Source organism: Diceros bicornis, chromosome 3 (genome assembly GCF_020826845.1).
Source record: "Diceros bicornis minor isolate mBicDic1 chromosome 3, mDicBic1.mat.cur, whole genome shotgun sequence".
Lineage (NCBI taxonomy): Eukaryota > Metazoa > Chordata > Mammalia > Perissodactyla > Rhinocerotidae > Diceros > Diceros bicornis.
In genome coordinates, this window is record NC_080742.1 from 21,632,509 (window position 1) to 21,656,576 (window position 24,068).

Sequence of the window (24,068 nt, forward strand, 5' to 3'; positions counted from 1 at the left end):
CAAAGTAGCCTCTCTAATCATCAATTTAACAAACGGCAAAGCCAAAAAGCAGGTGACTTAAACTAGTATATAATTTAGCAATATAGGCTAAAATTTTTTTCATTAATCAATATATTAACTATATTTCAATAACTGGTAACTACATTTCAACAGTTGAATCATACTAGACAAATACGTCATTTCAATGGCAGAAATAAAATAAGGTCTCTAATACTATTTTCTCATAAACTAGTAGGAAGAGGAAGAAGAAGAAAAATGAGAATAAGAATAGGAATCAGAATTAGAATAAGAGTCAAGATGTTTTACAAGAAAGTTAATCCAAAGAGGAGATAAGAAAGGTTGGGATTTGATCTTGCTCAAGTCCCACATGCTCTTTCAACCTCGATTTCAGCACTTGTAAAAAAGAAGAAATAATATTTCCATGCTGCTCTCTCCTACGACTGTTGTGAGAAACACAGAAAGGAATGAATATAAAAGGCCATTGAGAAACTACAAAAACTAGAAAATTTGAATAGATGACATAACCATATATGAAAAGAAAACTGATCTCTTACAAAGCCAAGGGTTTGCAAATTGACATTTAATGTCAAACCCAATGGTGCATAATGCTGATTTCATTCAGCATTTTGTTTTTGTTGTTCTACAGTTAACTTTAAAACCTTGTTCTATATTATTAGAAGACAATATGGTGTAAGAATGCACATTAATATGGATAGTATTTCAAAGCACTGTGTATAAATGACGGATTATTCAATAAATGGTGTTTGGACAACTGGATTGCCATCTGGAAAGAAATAAAGTTTGATTACTACCTCATGTCATATACCCTGTAGCCAAATTCCAGATTGATCAACAATTTACACATAAGAAATAGGATTACACAAGGAATAGAAAAAGACCTAAACATTTTGTATACAACCTTGGATGCGGGAAAGGCCTTTTAAAATAATACACAAAATGCAGAAGACACAAAAGAAAGACTGATAAATAATACAACTTAAACCTTTTAAGAAAAAAATCTTATATGGAAAATGCCATAAACATTTTTTCGTCAAATAAAAAACAAAAGCTTTCTTTTTTCCTTATAATATAATGAATTTAAAAAATGGTCTGAGGCCATAAATGTACAAAGAGGTCTTGGAATATCTTTTCATTCTAGAAAGCAAAGAAGCTATCAAAAATTAGGGTTCTATCACAAAGACTCAGATGTCAACTTGAAGAGGTATCTACTGGACAAAGATGGGAAAATGTCTTCATCAATAAGGAAAATAACTGCAATGGACTGAAATAAGCCCCAACAAGCCTAAGAATATAAACAGCTGAATATTGGCAATACTTGATGGAAATATCCTGTAAGGCCACATTATACAATGTCATATTATAATTAAATTATAATTGATGTCATATTGTATTTAAATTTATATATAAATTATCATATTATAATTAAATTAATTATAATTAAATCTCTTGTCTGAGATTAAGACAAGAAATTTGGTATTTTAATTATTTGAAAAATCGGCACAGCCAGTCTTCTTACAATTTGATTCATTTGTGTTTGATTTTGGAAAAAGTCATATTTAATGTGATAGAAAATCCATCACAAATGTCTAGTCGATCCCTGCCTGGACTACCCAGTTAATCCGACTTTAAATTTACCACTCATATTGAAACTGAAATATTATTCCATAATAAATTACTCAGGTAGCTTACTTGGAATCTCTTTACATAAACAAATTATACAATATTCAAAGCAGGTCTATATGAAAAAAGGCTGAAGAAAATAATGTTCTGTAGTAATTGGCATCATGGTCTAGATTTCACAATTTCAGCTGCTTAATAAAATGCCAAGAACTCTAATGAACCTAAAAAACAAATGGCTATTTTTCGAGCAGTTATGGAATGCTATCCTATATAGATATTTTAGGGTGAATTTTGTAGAAAAACACTGTGGTAATAAGTATTTGTTCAGTGTAAACGGGTGTTTAACTTCTGATATTCTCTGTACACTACATTATAAAAGAATTGGTACAGCGTATCCAATAAGCAATTGGATTAAACTATCTGTTTTTTAGATAAAATACATGATACATATGACAATTTATATGTATGTATATATAATAATCTACATATATGACAAAAGTAAGCATTTATATATTTTAATATGTAAAATATTAAATAGAAGATATTAATTTTAAAATATTATTTACTACTAATTTAACATTAATAGTAAAATAGTATTAGGAGAATGCTAGAAATAATCATGAATAAACATTTATGTATACTTCTGAAAATGTAACTGAAGGATGGAGGTAATTATTTAGACATTTCCACATGACAAGAAAAGAACCATCTTGACTCAAGTTAGCTTTAAGATCTGGATTTCTCTTCTGCACCACTTTTCCTGTCACCTTCTCTGGGCTGACTACTCGCACTGTTATTCTGACCACACACAATGAAGCAAGAATAAAAATTCTTTTTTTAGGACAAGGATGCTTTTTATAAAACTATGAATATCTACTTTTCATGGGAAGGAAGTCATAGCCCCTTTTTAGTATGCAGACAGCCTTTGGAGCAATTCCTCATTTCTGAATCCCTGTTCCCTTTCACTCGGACACATTTGAAAACTCCTCAATCCTATGAGTGTTCCTATTGCTGACTGAGTCATACATGATCACAAAGGATCACAGTCCTGGGTGGAGAAGAAAGAAAAGAACTGCTGGTAAAAGGAAAAATAAATCCACCATCTGCACAGTAAGAACTGGACAGCTGCAAGGGAAAGGACGCTTTCTGTAACAGCTGATTTGTCATTCAGCCCTGGCTGGAACCAGACAGCTCTTGGAATTTATAGTGTCAACAAAGGAAATTTTGGAAAGTAGGGTTAACGAGTAAAGTTGTTCATGGTTATCAGAGGAGTCTAGGTTAAGGGATTCCTGGCTTTTTCTCAGGGAAATAGGAAATATGCATATGAGGAAACATATCTACATTGCAGTATTCTTACATAATTAGAAGAGTTTTCCAAAATTATTTTCAAAGCCGGTAATAGCTAAGCTCTTCCTCGTTTTATGATTTCCAGGTCATATCTAACCTGCTGTATACTTGATATGAGAAACCCTGCTCCATGATCTACGAGAGTATGTGTTCCACCTTTTTCCCTGCATCTCATTCCTTCTTTTATCAAACCACAAAAATTAGCTTGTTATGCAGAAGTAAAAGGGATGTGAGCATATTCTTAGCATGTTTTATTTTCTTATATGATTATTCTGGAGGCTCACGCCTATAGGTATACAGTCATGTGTCACTTAATGACAGGGATACATTCTGAGAAATGCAACATTAGGCAATTTTGTCATTGTGAAAATATCATACAGTGTACTTACACAAACCTAGATGGTATAGCCTACTACACATCTAAGCTATATGGTACTAATCTTATAGGACCACCATCATTGACCGAAATGTCGTTACACGGTGCATGACAGTATAATAGAATAGAAAAGAAATATAATAAAACCAAAGGAGACAACTAGTGTGTTTCACTAGCACCACATATTGAGATAACAGAATGTAGAATAAACACAGTAGCTAACATGCTCCATACGACATCATTTCAATGTGTACTTCAATTCAAAGTGCACTTCACTACTCTGTGCACAGCACTGCGCTAGGTGCTGCAAAGGTAATAATTCATTTCTGCAGACCACTTAAGAAGACACAAAACATTTTTACCTAAATATTCTCCTTTATTGCTTATCATAAATCTTTAAGATAGGTATTTAAATATACAGTGAGCCTCCAAAGAACATCACAGAACAGGAACTGTGCCTTCTGGACACTAAATAGGGAAACACAATTAGTACAATAAGTGCCTCAAAGTGAAAAGTCCGATAATGAGGTACAAACTGTTATGAGAACAGGAAATTGGAACCTGAGGCTAGTTCTGGGGGTAGAGTGGTCTGGGCTGAGAGAGGGAGTGGTGATATTCCAGGAAATTTTTCCCAGGAAAACAAAAAACCAATTGAATTGAGATTTATATTAGGAACATTCTCTATGTCTCAGGGGTTGTGCTAAGAACATTGGTAAGAAAACTTACTTCATTGTTACTACAACCTTATGAGACAGATAATTTTATCTTCATATTACAAATAAAGTTTCTGAAGCTCAGAGACATTGAGAAACTTATCGAAATTCACACAGCTAGTAACAGGAAGATCTAATTCCAGGAAGGCATTCTAGAAGGAGAAAAAAACATTTCATTCAAGGCTTAGATAAAGGAGTTGGTTGGAAAAGAGCGAGTAGCCCTGACTGACTGCAACCAAACTTGTACGGGAGAAATTTAATAAGTGGGAGGGAGAGAAGACCAAGAATGTACATTAGAGCCAGACTGTGAAGGGCAGTGGCACTCTGAGATAAGGCATTTGGACTTACTTCACTCTGTGTGCAATGGTAAGCGCTATTTGGTGGAAAGCTAGGTTGACAATACAACATTGAGGCTTTAAGCACGGATGACAAGGAAAAGAGTAATATCTTTTAACTGTCATAAGGAGCACAGTAAAAAGAAATGAAAGCATAGGTTTTTAAGAAAACATCATAAATTTCATATTAGGAATGTGTTTAATTCACTGATTTGGATACTTTTTAAACGACAGAAAATAATAGAAACTTGATATAGGATATCAAAAGACGTGTTAGGACTAGGAATTCAGATTTGTGAATGAACAAGTGATGGCAATAATTGATGCCACTGGGGAGGTGAAAGGAATCAGATGATGACGATGCTGCTGCTGCTGTTGCTGATGATGACAGCTGACAATTACGTAACACTTATTATCCGTCAGGCACTATTCTAGGGGCTTTACTTATATTAATCCAATCCTCACAACACACCTATACATGAAGTACTAGCATAAGCTCCATTTTATGGAGGAGGACATAGAAGCATGGAGAGGAAGAGTGACTTGCCCTAAATTACAGAGCCAGAAGGAGACTGGGATTAAGCCCACAGGTACACAAATATTACACACACACATATATATCTCTGACCCACTATCATGAGTTTGGGTTGTGTCCTTCCAGACAAAAAGAGAGAGGTCTGAAAGACACAACAAAAATTCTGGTTGTGATTCAGTCTGGGAAAGGGACTGAGATTGGGGAAATGTTGAAGCAGTACTTTCAATTTATCTCTGTTCTTTGACTTCCTTACAAAGAAGAAGGTAATGACTTGTATGACTATAAATGATTGAAATGATATCATTACTTACATACTAAATCGATATACCATTATAGAGGAAAACACAGAATAAAAATATATAAAGCCTGAAAATAATGATTTTCCAAAACCCTACTATTTAGACAGAACCATTGTTGAAGCTGGTATATTTTCTTCCAGTCTTCACAGCACCTTTGATATCTTATTTTACAGAGCTCATGTGATATTGAGTTTTACCTGGATGTCAAACAAATGACATGACATTCTATCTCCATTTCATTAAGAAATAGTTTTCAATCTCCAGTGCTATGACATTTTAGGTACAGAACCTTTTCTTCAGCCCCAAAGTTCAGATTTTTATTTAGAAATCACTGGAGTGAAGAGGTGTCTACCAGCCTGGTTTTGTCTTGACACAGGGCAAGCAATTCTCCGTTTAACTATCTCAGTGTCCTCTTGGCTCCTGTTACTTCTGTCCTCTCACATATTTAGCTGATGTAAAATTTACATTCTCTCAACAGTGATTTAGCTACCTGAGGGGAGAGGGATGGGATTCCAAGTCAAGCCCTGAAAGGAAAACATGGTCAGTTTGTTTGTTTACATGGTTGTTTCCTTCCTTCTTGTGTTCGCTAAAGCTGCTACACTGGGGGTCAGTTTTTTGTGCCTTTTTGTTTTGTTTTATAGCCTTTTGCATACACTTTATGTTCAGGCCAGCCTCTACAGCATGTAAGCAATGTGTCTTCACCTAGCCTCCTTCCAGATGTTCCTGGCAAGGTCCTGAGAGTTTGCCAGAAACTTCTCTGCTTCCCATGAGGAGGCGCTGCTCTGTCAAGTAGTACTAGTTGACCCTAAGCACCTTCTTCCAATCTGGTTCTGCATCATAGCTAATAAAATGTCCTTGAACTTTCTAGCATATGGTAGCACTCTCCTCCTTAGTAGCATATGTTGATGCAAGATTTCCACTTTAGTAAAATCCTTTTAGTAATTTCAAGAGAAAATCAGCAAGTAGGTGGTTCTTAAGAGGTAAGAGGTTCTTCACTGTATCACTCTGGGTCCAATCAAGACACAAAAAAACGACACAGTGAGTTAAACAAGGGATGTTTAATATAAACAATTATTAAGTGATGATTGGAGAGCAAGTATAAAGATGAGACGTAGGCTGAGGACAGAAAAACTTGGAAGGGGCATTCAAACCTCATTGAAGAATGTGGGGTTGCATGCCACTGGATGATGGAGAAGCTCACAGTGTTGTCAGGTCTGAACTCAGGTCTGTCCCCAGGCAAGCGGAACAACCCTCAGGAACACAGAGAAAGTCACCCATGCACAGGGGGAGCTTGGAGTTGGAGACTCCCTCTGCAGAACCTAGCATACTGGGGTGGCATGGGTCTGGGTGGCTCACTGGATGGCCAGCCCCATGGGCCCACAGCCTGTGCGAGGAAAGGGCGCAGGGAAGCAGCAATCTGCACTGGCTGGGGCGCAGCCCCACATGCTCTCAGGTTCCCATGCTGCCTCTGCCAGAATTGAGAGCTGCAGCCAGATGCTGGAGAAAGTTGTGTCCAGCAGATACCTCACACAGAAGAAAACCACAGTGGCTGGGCAGCGGACAAAAAAGCACATTCTCCAGAAGCCTGGTGAAGAAGCCATACCTGAACCAAGGATAGCCTCTTCCTTCTGGAATGTGTCTCACAGCCACCTACTGACAGAGTTTAGCAAACTTAAGCCAGCTTAAAGGCAATTGATTAGTGACTAACTACATCTGCAGAAACCCTTCCCCTTTGTCACATAACACAACCTAATCACAGGAGTAATATCACATCATCTTTGTCATATTCTATTGGGTAGAAGCAAGTTACAGGTCCCACCCACTCAAGGTGATTATACAGGGCAGGGGTTGTGGGGCTCAGCCTACCTGAGCATTCCACCTACCACAAGATGCATTATTCATAATCACCAAAAACTGGAAATGACCCAAATGTCCCTCAATATGCGAATGGATAAGCAAGCCGTGATATATCCACACTATGGAATACTCTTCAGCAATGAAACAGAGCAAACTACTGATATACACACCACTTGATGCATCTCAAATGTTTTATGCTAACTGATAGAACCTAATCTCAAATCTTGCCTACTGTATGATTCCATTTAAATCACATTCTCAAAACTACAAAACTACTGGGACAGATAACAGGTCAGTAGTTGCCAAGGGCTGGGGAGCGAGTGGGAGAGCTTGACCACAAATCCTGTTAGTGGCAGTGGTTACCAGAATCCATGCATGTGTTAAAATTCATAGGATAAATTTAGAATAAATTTATCAAATAAAAGTGAATTATACTGGATGTAAAATTAAATAACAATACTTTAAAAGAAACAAACAAAAAAAGTTTGTATGTTTTCATGTTCCCACCAGAAAGAAGCATGTAAGAGTTCCTGACTCCATTCCATGTTTTTAGCGAATAATTTCAACGACTACTGCCAGGATTATGTTGGGCCAGAAAGAAACAGAGATAGAAATGACAGTTTCTTCCCTAGAGACACTGCAGCATTAATATAGAAATCATAATTCATATTTAAGGTTTGTCTTAAATACAATGAAAATCCAAAGGAAAAGCAATTAACTTCACCAGGTAGAGGTTGTTAAGTATTACAGAAGAGGTGATGTATGAGCTCAGTCTTGAAGGATGAGTTAGGATTTTCTAAGCAGAGAATAAGGATGAGAGTTTTTCCAGTAAAAGGATCAGCATGAGCAAAGACATGAGCGAATACAATGTCTTTGAGACATGGCACAAAATGTCGTGATTGCCTCCTTGGTCTCTTAGGAGAAAGGGGAGTCATGAAGGTAGTGTAGGATCTACCTCCTCCCCCTGTCATGGAGATTCTCTCTTTTGTCAATCTGAATTTTCAGTTTGATTACTACAGGAACTGTTTTCTGGGGCCAGCCCAGTGGCGTAGTGGTGAAATCCATGCACTTTGCTTCAGCAGCCCAGGATTCGTGGGTTTGGATCCTGGGTGCAGACCTACACACCACTCATCAAGCCATGCTGCAGCAGCATCCCATATATAAGCAGCAGCATCCCATATATAAAAGTAGAGGAAGATTGGCACAGATGTTAGCTCAGCAACAATCTTCCTCAAGCAAAAAAAGGAGCATTGGCAACAGACGTTAGCTCAGAGCCAATCTTCCTCACCAAAAAAAAAAAAAAAAAAAGGTGGGGCCAGCCCAATGGCGTAGTGGTTAAGTTCATGCACTCTGCTTTGGCGGCCCAAGGTTCATGGGTTCAGATCCCAGGTGCAGACCTATGCACTGCTTATCAAGCCATGCTGTGGCAGATGTCCCACATATAAAGTGGAGGAAGATAGGCACGAATGTTAGCCGAGGGCCAATATCCCTCAGCAAAAAGAGGAGAATTAGCAACAGATGTTAGCTCAGGGCTAATCTTCCTCAACAACAACAAAAAAGAAGGAACTGTTTTTTTACAATGTCTCTAGGAAATTATTTTACAAACATCCAGTAGGCATAGGAAATATGGATGTAGAGTTCTGGATAGAGGTCAAGACTGGGGATAAGATTTGGGAGTCAGCAAACAGATAAATATAAAGCCATGTGAATCAACGAAAACATCAAGAAAAGCATGCATCATAGGAAAACACATACCAAGGACAGAATTCCTGCAATTACCAAAATTTAAAGGGCTGGGAAGATAGAATACTCAGAATTTTAAAACTATGACAAAAAAAAATGGTTCTAAAAACTAAAAGAGGAAAGCTTCTATACAAAAATTATAAATACTGTCAAATGCAGCAGAGAAGTAGCATAAGATGAGGAATTAAAGAGATACCGATTTGGCAACTAGAAGTTCATGAGTAACAGCAATGGGAGTGATTTTTGCAAAGTGATGGATACAGCCTGGGGTGCAGAACCAACGGAAGTTGAGGAAGCAGAGATAGCAAGTAAGACTATTCTTTCAAGGAATTTATATGAAAGGCTAGTCAGTGAAGTCAGGAAATAAATTTATAGGCCAAGTAGAGTTGAGGCTAAATTTTTGTTTGTTTTATTATTATTATTATTATTTTTGGTGAGGAAGATTGGCCCTGAGCTAACATCCATTGCCAATCTTCCTCATTTTGCTGAGGAAGATTAGCCTTGATCTAACATCTGTGCCCATCTTCCTCTACTTTGTATGTGGGATGCTGCCACAGCATGGCTTGATGAGTTGTGCGTAGGTCCACGCCCGAGATCCGATCCCGTGAACACCAGGCCGCTGAAGCAGGGCTTGCAAGCTTAACCACTACGCGCCCCTGGACTGGCCCCCTGTTTGTTTTACAATTTTTATTTTAGGATGGAGAACTCTAAACATATGTGTGTGCTGGAAGGAAAGAGAGTGGAAAAAGAAAGAAAGAATATTTGGTAGATTAAAGTAATGAAGAAGGTAAAGGATGTGATAGAGCGAATAAGTGGAATAAGTAATCTTAGCAGGAAGAGTCCAGAGATGTCTTCGTCTGAGAGTGAAAAGGCAGCATCAAATATTTCAATGTAGAAATGGAACAGAGCGGCGGTTATGGACTTTTACTTTATGACCTCCATTTGCTTCTTTAATAGGAAGACCTTTCAAATCTGAGACTTAGGAACTACGAAGTCAGCACTGGATACTTAACATGAAAAAAACATCCAGCGTGCATTGCTATGTACCAGTCCCTAGGGCATCTGCTTTCCCACATATCATCTCAGAAAATCCATACAACTCTGGCAAGTTTGGTATTAAAATAGAGACTTAAGTGGACAGATGAAGAAATTAAAGTTCAAAGATGTTAAGTACCGTCCCAAAGTCACACAGGTAATGGGAAGCAGAACCCAGATTTGAAATTTCACCTGTCTAGCCTCAAAGCCTATATTATTTTCACCTCATTACTTTACCCCCATTGCAACTCCAGAAAAGTAATGGCTTGGACAATGCCAGGAGAGTTAATTGAGGACTAAAAATGATTGACCACATGTACACGGGCTCATCTGAATAACAATGGTGACAACCAACATCCTCTAATTGTCTCTAATGATATTCAGCAGTTTGGGAGCAGCAGTGGAGAAAGCAAAAGGTTCAATTGAACCAGGGTTAGTAAATCATAAAGGTGGATACACAAAGAACAAAGTAGTTTGTGGTCGTGTTTTGTGAATATCACTGAAGTGAGGTCTCCACTGTGTCTGCAGTGTGAGGTTCTCCACTGAAGGGAGTAAAATTTGAAGGACTGAGAGAAGAGGGAGATGTTTACTGAGAGCTGAGGATGGAGATCAAGTTGAGAGAAAGATTAGAAGAGCAGCAGAAGGCATAGATTCACGTAGAAGATGCCTGCTTAGACACAATTACTATCAAATCATTATTATCACATCACATATTATCACATAATTATTATCACATCATCATTAAACTCTTTGTATGGCACTTCAGAGATTACAAAATGCCTTCAAATATCATTCAGGAAAGCAGCACAGCATAATGAAAAGAACTTGGCCTTGGACCATGAAGCCTAAGTTGGCCACTTACTGTACAGCATTAAGAAGAAATTTAACATCTTTTTACTTTCTTCATTTGTTATATGAGAGCAATAATTCCTCCCTTGTGAGAAGTTATGAGCATCAAAGCAAATGAACAAAAACATCTGACATACGGTATATGCTCAATAAAGGGTAGTTATATTTATTAAGATTCTCATTGGGATAATTTGATTCTTACAATAAGACTGTGAGGTAGGCAATATTACTTCATCGATATGTAATTTTAGATTTAGAAGATGCCTTTTTGTCTCATTTTATAAATGGGAGATTAGAGAGAAAAACAAACTTTCCTGAGGAGGTTGAACTAGGGTGAGAATACAGTTTGTTAATTTCGCTCCAGAATTTTCTTCCAGAAATAAAACTCAATCTACCTATTGATCAATCAATCTATATAGATTACCAAAATCTGACAAATGTTTCAGATATGAGAGTATGGATGGACATATAAACCATATTTAACATTTTAATCTTAGAAGAAGGAAGGTTGTTGAAGAAAAGGGAAAGGTGAACATGGAAGCTTCTTTATTTACTGCAAATGCAAAATGGAAAAGATATTTAAGAAGAGAGAGAGAAAAATTGGAGCATCTATGCTCTCCAATGGCACTAAAGATGCAGTTAGTGTAGGAAATACCGAAGAAGACTGTGAAGTCAGTTAAAAAAGGCACAGTGGGTAAAGTGCTCTGTCAAATGATATTTTTTCCAATGTCGGGATTATAAAAGGGCCCCATTCTGTTTGAGTCTCTTATATTACTTTTTTCTTCATTCTCTTGTAGGAAATTGATGGTGATAAACAGTACATCAAGAATCTTGAATTCCTATCGAACTTCTCCACTTCTCTTTCTTACCTTTCTCTGTCAGCTCTTTCATCTTTGCAAATGCTCAAAATAAAGTTTTCACAAAAATATATCTACAACACTGTAGAATTTTAAAAGTTAACACAATAAATGAGTAAAATTAGAGTTTACTTACTTTAAAATATGTTTTAATTTCCCTTTGAAAAGTAAAACCCGACAAAATTCAATTTGCCTGACTGGAATAAGCAAGTCATTTTAATTAAGCCAATATTTTAATTAGGCCACCAAATTTAACTCTATGTACTTCTGTTCTGCATCATGCCCATGAATTAGCAGTTTTGCACGTGATTGAATTTAAAACTAATTTAACTCGACTACAATAAAATTCAAGTTTCCTATAAGGAGCCAATATCTTCCTTAATCACCTAATGTTACTCAAATATCTTAGTGAAAATACTCTTGAAAACAAGAAAATCCCATCAGGTTAGCATATTGTTTTCTTATAGTCATTAAGTTTCAATGAATGTCAAATGTATCTTTAGAGTTAGAGAATTTTAGTAACATCTCAAGGTATATTTTTTTCAAAATTTCTCCAGATACTTTCAAAAGAATATCTAAAAACTGAATCTATTTCACATCATTTCTAAGCTAAAGCAGGCTAATGCGGCTACTACAAAATATCCACCATTACTCAAAAGTCATTGTATAAGGAAAAGAAATCTGCTTACCACAGTATTATACATGTGAAAAGTGATAAGCTATGATAACATTAAGCTTTTGGCATGACGTACAAAAGTTCATACGTAGAAAGTGTCTGCTCTTTCTTTGCAATGGATTTTTATTGTGGACACTGTGCATTATGTTGTTAATGACCCTTAGATAGAGCATAATGTCATAATTATATCTCAAAGCTCAAAGCTAGAAAACAGCTAATTTTTATAGAGTGCTTATTTCACTACTGGGCTAAATTGTAAATATATATGATTTTTATTATATTTTTATATTCAAAATATTTTTATTGATATTTTATATTTAATTATCACTACTGACTCTATGAAGACAATATTATTGAAATCCCTATGAGATGATACCTGGTTAAATTACAGTGACAAATGAAAACTCAGGTATTCCTGAATCCAAAGCTTACGCCATTAATCTCTACACTCTTCCATCCTAATGAGAACTATACGACAAATCTTTATTCCTGGACTCACTTTGATTGCCAAGAAGGTCAATATCATAATCAGGAAATACTGGCTTCATTCTCCTTCCCTGTTCCTCTTTTCCCACCACCTCTTTATGTATAATCCAACTGTTCTCTTCCATCATTTTTTCCCAATTTTACTTTTGATCTTTGTTTTAAATTTTCTATCAGTTTCAAAAGGCAAAAGTAAGGGGTCATAATAGGAATTATTTTCCACTGGGTATTTTCTCTATGTTCAACACTGAACTGGATATTTTCTATTTGCTCCCTCAAAAAATGCCCCAACAAACCCATTTGGCAAATGTCAAGCAGCTCTTAAATGGCCAACTGAAAACTTCAAGAGCAATTCAAAAATTCTAAGACTCAATAAATGTATGAAAAGATGCTCAACTGTAGTAGTCATCAAGAAAATGAAAATTAAAACCACAATGTGGTATCACTACACACCCACCAAAATGGCTAGAAAAAAGACAGACAATATCAATTATTGTCTGTGGAGTAACTAGAACACTCATACATTGCTAGTGGGCAGGAAATTGGTACAATGACTGGAAAATAGTTTGATAGTATTTACTAAAGTGTTTACATCTGCATCCTCTATTACCCAGTAATTCCACTCCTAAAATATACTAAGCAAAAAGATGTGCATATGTTTACCAAAAGACATGCACAAGAGCTTGACAGCTCTAAACAACCTAAATGATCAGCAAAAGGAGAATGGGTAAATAAATTGAGGTATATTCATACAAAGAAATACTATAGAGCAATGAGAATACATGAACTACAACTTCACACAATATGGAGTAATCTCACCATATTATTAAGCAAAAGAAGCTAGACACAAGAAATACATGCTGTATGATTCCATTTATATAAAATTCTAAAAGAGGCAAAACTAATCTATGGTGATAGAAGTCAGGATAGCGATTATTTAGAGAAGATAGTGACTGGAAAGGGGCACAGCAGAGACTGTGGGGTGCTGGTAATGTTTTATTTGTTGATCTGGATGCTGGTTACATAGATGTGTTCAACTTGTGAAAACTAATTATGGGTACCTTTTTTTATCTGTACACTTTTCTGTACACATTTTATAAGTTAACAAAAAGTATACTTAAAGAATATCTCTGATCCCTATGTTATGCTGCTTAATTTACGTTTTAAAAGTCAGAAAAGTAAAAACAAATGCCTCTTACTATGTTATCACCAAACCTTTTCAAGAGATGGCACAATCTACATAATTAAAAGAAAAAAGTATGTGAGGGAGGGCACATATAATTCTATCTTATAAACACTTTCACCAATTTCTCAATTTGGACTTAGAATCTTAGAGTTTTACATCAAAGTATGAATGTAAAAATCCATTTATTCATTCATTCCCTCCCTCGTTCATTCATTCCATGGTTACTGACTACTCAATTCCAAGCATTTAACAGTTTTGAGCAGGTTCCTAATCCTTCTAGTGCTTGAGTAACAAATGCAAATGCCTGTCAGGGCCAGGTGGAGAGGTAAAATGGCAGGGACTGGGTGTAAGTGCACTGTGTGAGTGATGGGGACTGTGGAATACTGTTAAGCACATGCTCCTATGTGAGCAGTGAGGCAGCAACTACTTAACACCAACTGATTCTTTTCATGTCAGTCCAATGGCAATCACAATTTACTATGTGAAACCAACCGGTTTTCAAATGTAGGCTCTTGAAAAGAAAACAAACAAGAAACACTGTTTGTGACAAAGTACATCTGTGAGATGAATCAGGCGTATGGCTGCCCATTTATAACATCTGATCAAACTAAAGAGATATCAATGCCAACTGGGCTACAGCCGTGAGCAGCTCATTTGCCCTTGAGGTGCCCAACCACTCAAGCACCACACTCATTCTCTGCTTCACTGTTGCCTCAGGATTAACAGTTTAAAAATAAATCACTCAATTACACACATTATGGTTCATTCTTACTATAAAATATTATGCAGCCATTTAAATGAATAAGATAGAATTATGTCCTAATATATATAAAGTTATGTCCATGAAATATTTTTGAGCAAAAATCAACAAAATCAGAACTTCAGGTAGAGTATTAACATTTTTTGTTACTACACATACATGCACACGCGTTTAGAAAAATCAACATCAAACTATTAACAGAGGAGTGCCATGGAGAGGTGGGCAAAAGTGGGTACTGGAGCACTTTCACTTTTTATTTGATTGACTTCTTCCATGTTTTCATGTTTTTTAAGTGGGAAAAAAAGCCCTCATCGCAGAGCTCACTGCTCCCTGTGGATCTGGCCTGCTGCTTCTTTAATTAGTTACAGTTCTGGCCCAACAGAAGCCTCTCCTGGCCGCTCATTCCCCAGCGGCCAAGAGGAAAGCTGCTCAGCAACACAGCATCACCCAATTTCTCTCTGCGCCTTCTCTTTGCTCACAGGACGTGGTGCTGGAGAGTGAGGCTTCTTAGGAACTGCCGCACACACAGAGAGCGTGAAGAGAGAGCTGGAGCTGTAAGTGAAGTGTGTCAAGCAGTCTGCCTTTCCAAGAGATTTCATCTAATCATTCTCAGACAAAAACTAGCACAAGGAATCCTGGTTTTCTTCCCACCAGAAGATCATGTAACCCACCTTTCACTGTTAGGATTGACAGGACAGAAAGATCTGAAGGAACAATCCTTCTATTCTGAGACATTTTTAAATAACCTTAGGGATTTTAAAAATCACAAAAATAATAGACTGCAAGCTCCTGGAGAAAGTGTTATACTCACCTTTTTACACCCCAGGGATTATAATATTGCCTTTGTTATGTCCTGCACCGAAAAATATTTTTGCAGTATAGAAAGCAGAAGAAACAACGTAGAAAAAGACTGAGCATCTGATACACAAGATGTATCACTTTTTTAAATATTGATTTTATTTGTCTTCTAATGCTAACTTCTAAATAAATCTCGATACAATGTGATATGAAATTTGAAATAGCCTTCACCTACTCAAAAAAATTCTGTCTTCTTTTTTAAAGAACTATTGATATACTGTCTTTATTTGATAGCTACTATGTTAGTGCAAATAATTTCCTCTTTCACATTTAACTTTCAATATCTGTTTCAATGGTTAAAATATTTCCATTCTCCCTGCTTAAAAAAAAAAAAGTATCATTGTCAGGTAATTTCTATTTTCATTTCCTGTAATTTCCATTATGCTTCCAGTCAAAAATACAAATACAGCACCTGGTCTGCAGAATGAAAAACTCTAAGACTGAGGCCAAAACAAAACATAAACCTGACTTCATAGGGTGATACACTTTACCGTGTAATCACTTACTTAAAATGAGAATACAAAAAATTGCCATAATTTCTAAATCAATATAATATTTCTATGTATTATTTTCACATAAATGGATCAGGAAATTACAGATCAGAGTTACCTTTCAAAACATGTGACCAACAAGGTTTATAAAAATATCTTGATGCAAATTATAATCTGGACATTTTTGTTAACTACAGGCCTGTTTAATATGCAAAAATTATCTGAAAATAAAAATGTTGCTAAATACTCAATGCAAATTTTCATATATTTATTCTATTCAAATGGCTAACTCCCACACTAGATTTTACAAAATTATTTTAAAATTATAACCTTTAACAGTTTTTCACCTGTTAAGGTAACTTCAGCTAAACAAATAGAAATAAACAGAGAACTAACAGAAAAACATTAAAAGAACAAATTTGAAAATCTTTGGAATTTTGTGGGTTTAGAAGCCGGGTATGGCAAAAGTTAATATTAAACAAAATAATTTCTGAAATCAAGACACGCACATTTCTTTGTGAAAAACACAAAGAATATTAAATGCATGGATCTGTTGACCTCAGCTGTGGAAAACAAATTACTAACATCAGTCATATAACTCTAATGGCTAACTTTTAAACCTCTAGAAACTGTTACTAGTTTTGTTGGCTATCCCAATGGAGTTTTTACTCTGTACTATAAGCAGAAACTAAAATTTAATCTGTTAAAACACAAATATTAATTAAGCACCTCTAAGAAAAATATATCTGATAAAAATCCATGTATTTATAACATGTGTATTTCAATCCATTTTGGATACTTAAATATTATCGCCTGAAAAGATATTTTCAATATTTATTGAAAATAAAGGGTTCAAGCTCTAAAGGACCCAGTAAAACATACGACTCTAAAAGGCAAGAATCCTATTATATCTCAATAGTAATCTCTTACTGGCACATTACAAAATATTTAACTAGTGAATACGAACAACTAGAAAAACACATCATTTCCAGTCTATGAAGTACAAATGTGGATTAACTTGGTAAGGACATTATTTGGGTACAGTTTCTAACATATTTTCAGAGACATTTATACGGGACTGAGACAGATATAACTCATTATTTTGAAGCTGATAATATCCCAACTTAAATAGCTATGCTGCTACTTTCTGCACTAGAGGAAGCTTGTGTCAAAATCATATACTGAAAATCAAAAAAGTGCCTTATTGATTATCTTTGGTGCTAAACACATTTGCACAATTAATTTAGTCTGCATGCTTAAAAATTGCTTTTTTTAAGCAATATAAATAAGCTTTAAATAAAAATACACTGAGACAATATACCCTACTAATGAAATATGGCAGCAATCTATATTCAAACGCTTATGCTCTCAAGGACAATCAAATTTTCCCATGTTTAGACAGACAAATGTTGGCCCACACATTGATCCCTTAATTTTTCTTTTTTTTTTTGTGAGGAAGATCAGCCCTGAGCTAACATCCATGCCAATCCTCTTCTTTTTACTGAGGAAGACCGGCCCTGAGCTAACATCCATTGCCAATCCTCCTCCTTTTATTCCCCTTTCTCTCCCCAAAGCCCCAGTAGATAGTTGTATGTCACAGTTGCACATCCTGCTAGTTGCTGTATGTGGGACGCCGCCTCAGCATGGCTGGACAAGCAGTGTGGTGGTGTGCGCCTGGGATGCAAACCTGGGCCGCCAGTAGAGGAGCGCACGCACTCAACCGCTAAGCCACAGGGCCGGCCCCCATCCCTTAATTTTTATGGTTCTTGCAAGGAACAATGCAGGTTTCTTTTAAGAGGAGAGCCACGGACAAAGTTTGAAAAAGAATGACTTCATTTCTAACCCTTCACTCTATGCCTTTGCCTTGCCTCTCCCAGAAACATCCTCTTAAAACACTTGTGCTAATACAATCTTCCTTTCATATGTAAGACATGGAAAGGATAGTATGGTAGGCAGAATGCTAATGGTACCCAAATTCCCACCCCCACTTATAGACGTCCTGTATAATCTCCAGCCATTGGGTGTGGGTGGGACCTACAAATATGGTGAGAAACCACTATCTAGATTAAAGTACTTTATATGGTGAGAGTATAGTAATTCTCATGATTGGGTTACATTATATGACTCTCTCTTAGTACACTGGACAGAAAGATTCTCCTGCTGGCCTTGAAGAAGTATGCTGCCATGTTGTGATAGGGCCATGGGGCAAGCAGCTGCAGGTGGCCTCTAGGAGCTGAGAGCAGCCCCTGTGTGACAGCCATGAAGAAAACGGGGACTTGAGTCCTATAACCGCAAGGAACTGAATTCTGTCAACAACCACAAGAACTTGGACTACAACCCTGAGCTCCAGAAAGATCACAGCCCAGGCAACACTTTGAGTTCAGCCTTGAGAGACCTGGAGCAGTGGAGCTAGCTAAGCTGTGCCTGGACTCTTGCCCCACAGAAACTGTGAGATAACAAATGTGTGTTGTTTTAAGCCACCAAACTTTTGGTAATTTGTTTTGCAACATAGGAAACTAACACAAATGGTAACACGCTACTATCATTGTGCTAAGTAATGAAAGCGATTTTAATTTTGCAGGAGTTCAAGGCCTTTGCCAAGTCTCTAGAAATATATGTTTTATACCTGAAGCTCCAGGGGCTTTTTGTCTGAACCTCTACATTCAACACATAATTTCCATTTTCTTTGAAAGGTGAGTAAAATTAGAGGTAGATATAAACTTGCAGTATCTTATGTAGTACTTTATATTTCTATAGCATTTTACTATTTAAAAGGTACTCTACGACTTCTGAGAGGATAGCAGCTGAGGCATACGTTCTATTCTCTATATTCTCCCAGAAAAACAGATGAATCAACTGGGAATGCAAAACCAAAGCTCACTGACAAAAACTACAGCAAAACAGATTGTTCAGATACCTCCATGAGCCCCCAGGTATGATCAGGTGTGGATGAATGAATGCGAGCAATAAACCACACAGGGTATTAATATCGTGCAGGAGGAGCAGAGAGAAGCAACTAGGTTTTGTTAAACCTGAGAAGAAAAGAACTCTCAAATTTCCAGTAAGTGCATCACTTTAGAATGGCAGCTGAGGCTGGGAGGAATTTTTGTCTGATTCAATCTATGGGTGATTGCAAGGGATCTGCGGGAAGGATGAAATCCTGTGAACCCTCAAAATTAACCAGCCCACCTCCCTTCCAAGAAAAAACTGCTGGGAGAATACAATTTGTCTAAGAAACGGATAAAGAAGGTCAGGGAAAAAGCAACATCCAGATAAAAGAGGAAGATATCATAGCCAGAAGAATCAACATCTCTCTCTCTCTCTCCATATTTCTGAATACTTCACAAAACAAAACAGAATGGTGAGTTCTAGAATGTGAAGCTAGACTTCTATTTGGATCCATACTTCCCTTCTAAAAGTTCAGGAAAACTAATTTTATATAAAAATGAGAAATAGAAAAAGATCCCAGCTGAATTCAATACAACGTTATTATAAGAAAAAAGAATAAAAAGCAGAATAACATTACCAGAAACAATGAAAGTTTCTCAAAAAGTCATGCCAGAAAATGGATGAGACGCAACCGTAACTTAGTATCTCAAGAGAAGCTAAAATAAATTAAGGAATGATAGAAGAAATGAACGAAAAACATAAATCAAAATTATAAAAACTCAAAAATGAGGTGATAGAATTCAGAAAAGACTTTGAAATAAAAAGAAAAAATCATTTTGAAAATGAGGACTAAACTAGAAGGGGCATAAGAACAAAAAAACACCAAGAGTATGCCCGCTGAGGGAAAAAAAACAGGTAAAAATAAAAACAAAACATAAAAATAAACAATTCAATCTGGGAGCTTATTACACAGTATTCCACTTGAGGAAATGACCCAGCAATACAGTCACATGCTGTGTACCTCTTATATTTATATTATACTTCAGTAAAAAAATTAAAAATAATGAAATGAAGAGAGAAAAGTGATTCAAGAGCAAGTTGGCTTCAATCCTTTATGCCAGAAGACCATGGCTTGCATCGATATTTTACTGAAATTCCTCTCATAAAGGTCTCCAAAGACTTTCTAGGACCAATGACACTTTGACTTTGAGACTTCTAACATAAGTAATCACCCCCTCATTTCTGTGCTGTCTCATTCTCTTATTTTCCTCCTAACCTTCCTAGTCACTTTAATATTCTGTGCAGGTTTTTCTTCCTCTGCCAGCCTTTCAAATATTGGTGTGTCTGGGCTCCATATTCAGTTATTTTTCCTTTTCACTCAAATTCTCTTCCTAAGCAATGATATCATACCTAAAGATCTCAGCTTCCACACATATAATTCTCAATCTGCATTCTCAAATCTGCATTCCTAGCTCAGGTCTGTCTCTTGAAAAACAGCCCTTTATATCCAACTGTTACTGAGATCTCTCTATTGACTATCAGACAGTCCCCCTCCTTGGCAAACTTGCTCCCCACCCAGCCCTCTTTAACTTCAAGAAGGTAAGTGGTCATACGCTCTCATTTGACAAGTAATTTCAGCTTTCTCTATATACTATCCTAAGACAAACCTTCTTTCAACACTCCTACACTTTTTATATCCTTCCTCATATTTCTTTTCTTTACCAAGTCTATTTCTGGATTAAATAGGCAATATTACTGCCTTCATTTTGTCACTATTCAGTTATTTCTTAATCTCCTACGTTCTAATTACTCATCCCTTTACCAAAAGCACCCTCTCCGTAGCATTGACGAAGTTGTCTATCATTAAAAAAATTTTTTTTTCCTTTCACAAGTGTTATTCTGAATCTGCACTAACCTGATTTGTCTTACACTACTCTGTCTGCTCAGCCTGTTCACACTGATATTGCCTAGACATTCTACTGTGGCCGAAATAATGGTATTTTCCAAGTTACTTTGATAAAGTGAGAGGGAGAGAAGGAAAGTGAGAGAAAAAAATAAGACAGACAGACAGAGAATGAGAGAGAGAGAGAAGAGAGGAGAGGAGAGACTCCTTCAGGGACCGTTAATTCCCTAGGGTTCAAAAATTCAACCTATTCTGATAACACCCTCTCCTAGCTCCAGGATCAATTTTTCAAATAACTGTACATGGAAATGAAAAAGTTAAAACTGAGAAATACTGGGCATTTTTCACGTTCTCAAAAAAACCTACTCTGCCTCCTTAGCTCCTTCTTCCTGTTAAACACTTTGTTTTTCTTACCAAATATCAAGAAATAAAATCGGAATTGTTTTTAAATTCCCTTCCATCAGCAGCATCCAATAAAATGTTAAGTTATGTAAACCCTCCTGCTGAGCAGGTTCTCACATTAGTTCCACACTTCCTTTCCTCTGCTACTGCGACAACACTGTTAAATCTCCTCATGATCTCCCACAAAGACTCTTATAACAGCCTCCTTTCATTTCTCTCTGCCTTTCATCTCTCTCTGCTTGAATCAATCCTAAATATTACTAATGTCATGTCAATTAAACACTCTGCTCAAACTCCTTCACAGTCTCCATGCTGTATTCAGAAATAACTTCAGAATGCCACTGTCTAGCATTAAAATCCCCACCAATTTGCCCCAGCTTTATCTCCTGTTGTTCTCCAACCAATGAGATTAATGTCTATGAACCTATCCCATATGTGCCTGCCTCTGAGGTTTTTAATAAAAGTATTTTCCTTGCCTATAATAATTTGTATTTCCCATTCCCTCATACAAAATCTTATCAAAACACCAAATGGAGTTTTGGAAATAAATGTCTCACTGCTCTTATCATATGGCCACAAGTTCCTCTTATGACACATATAGAATTTTTTTCAAAATATGTTTTTAATCATATTTGATAATTACATGAGAAAAAATATTCAATATCATATATATGAAGGTGAATTACATGGAGTTCCACTTCTGCTAACGACCACGCAGCTTGTACTGGACTAACTCTTCCACAGATAACGATGATAAACTCAGTAAAAAATATATAAAAACAATTATTTGAAGGCACTGGAGATCAGTTAAGAGCAGACAAAGACTGGAGAGTTTTTGACTCAAAGACACTCCCTAATTCATGTGGTGAGAAACGGCTAGAACTTGAGCAAAAAGCTAGAACCTTACTAGCTTGGCAAGTCATAGAGCAGAGATTTAAAGTACCACATCAGCTGAAAAGTGAGATGATATACCCAGAAACTGAGGGGAGTAGCCTAAAATCTGTACATTTTCTCTCCCAAATCCTTAGCTGACACTTGAATTGCGTGTGCAAGCAGAACATGAAAAGCAGTGCTGGAAAGTTGAGAGAGATTTGTGGCTGCTGCCCATGAGTCTGAGTTCAGCCAAACCACTTGGTAGAATAAAAATCAGCTGTCTTCAAAAGATAATAGAATCCAGAATCCAGAATGAAATCATATAATCTATAATGTCCAGTACACAATAAAAATTACTAGACATGCAAAGAAATAAGAAAATATGGTCCATAATCAAGAGAAAAAGCAATCAATGCAAACTTTCCGTAAGTTGACCTAGATGTTAAAATTAGCACACCCAGATTTTAAAACAGCTATTAAAAATATGTTCAAGGGCTTAAAGGAAAATATAGCCACATGAATAAAAATATGGGGGAATGCTGAGTATAAAAATGGAAAATATACAAAATGAAAGTTCTAGAACTGAAAAGTACAATGTCTGAACGGATCATTAATGGGGTGGGCTTAACAGCGTATAGGAGATGTCAGAAGAAAGGGTTAGTGAACTTGAAAATAAATCAATAGAATTTATTCAATTTGAAAAACAGAGGAAAAAAAGACTGAAAAAAAATGAACACAATCTCAGTGATCTGTGGGACAGCACCCAAAAGTCTATCATATATGAATCCCTGAAGGAGAGGAATGAGGGAATGAGGCACAAATATTATTTGAAATAATAGTTGCCAAAAATTTGCCAAATTAGCTGCAAAACATAAACTTCTATATCCAAGAATCTTAGTATTCCAAGAAATATAAATACCAATCTCTCTACCGCCACCATTGCCACACACACACATAGGCACACTACAGAAAATCTGCTGAAAACCAAAGATAAAGAGAAAAATCTTAAAAGATAAAGCAATTACAAACAGGGTAATATCAATATGAATGAAATCTTAATTTACATCAGAAAAAGATTTGAAGATAATAAAGCATTTCTGAAATTCTGAAAGAAAAAAAAAGGTAACTCAGAATTCTATATCCAGGGAATATATCCTTCAAAAATAAAGACAAAATAAAGGCATTCTCAGATAAATGAAAACTGAGAGGGTTTGTTGCCAATACATCTGCATCACAAGATTACATATTCTGACTTTGTACGTATGTATACATGTGTTTGTATACTTATGTATATATGTATAAACATATGTATACTTTGCATATCTGTGTATAATGTAAATATTATGACTTCACACAGGACTGGTCTGCCTTCTACATCTCTGTCTAAAGTTCTCCCATTATGTCATCTGCATTGTTTCTTTAAAATAATTCAGTAAATACACTGTGATGTGTTTACGTACGCTACTTAATTTTAATCTACAACTAGAGGTGGTTAGTTAACATTTAAATTACGATAATCAAAAATCCTGCCTGTAAGGATACTTAATAGCTGAAGTACTCCAATCAGGGGCACTCTCAAAGAGGCACCTAGAGTAAGCACTTCAAATATTGCTAATTATATGTGCACCTGAGTGTTAACCAGTATAAGGAATAACAGAAATAATTTTTCACTAGTGAAATGAATTTTGTTCTTTATATGTGTGGTGGCTGAAAATATTTTATAGTCAGTCACTGCTGCCCTTTCATAAATGGGGTATAAGAATCAAGAGAGTCTAGCTGCTTCACTACAGAATATCTAGAACTCTGTGTTATCTGTGTCTCATCTTAATGTAGGATTCTGCCTTCTGACCTAAATGAAAGGTAACAGATCCTGACATCAGAATATTGTTTACAATGCTTCACAGTGAAACTGATGTAAGGTACTTGAAAATGTGCCTAAAATAAATGACAGCTGAGAGTT

General features: G+C 36.2%; 1 protein-coding gene across 1 annotated transcript in view; it reads right to left on the minus strand.

Moving 5' to 3' along the window:
- SEMA3E (semaphorin 3E) overlaps positions 1–24,068 on the minus strand; it is a 250,643-nt gene that overhangs the window by 64,836 nt on the left and 161,739 nt on the right. The gene's annotated exons all lie outside the window — the stretch shown is intronic.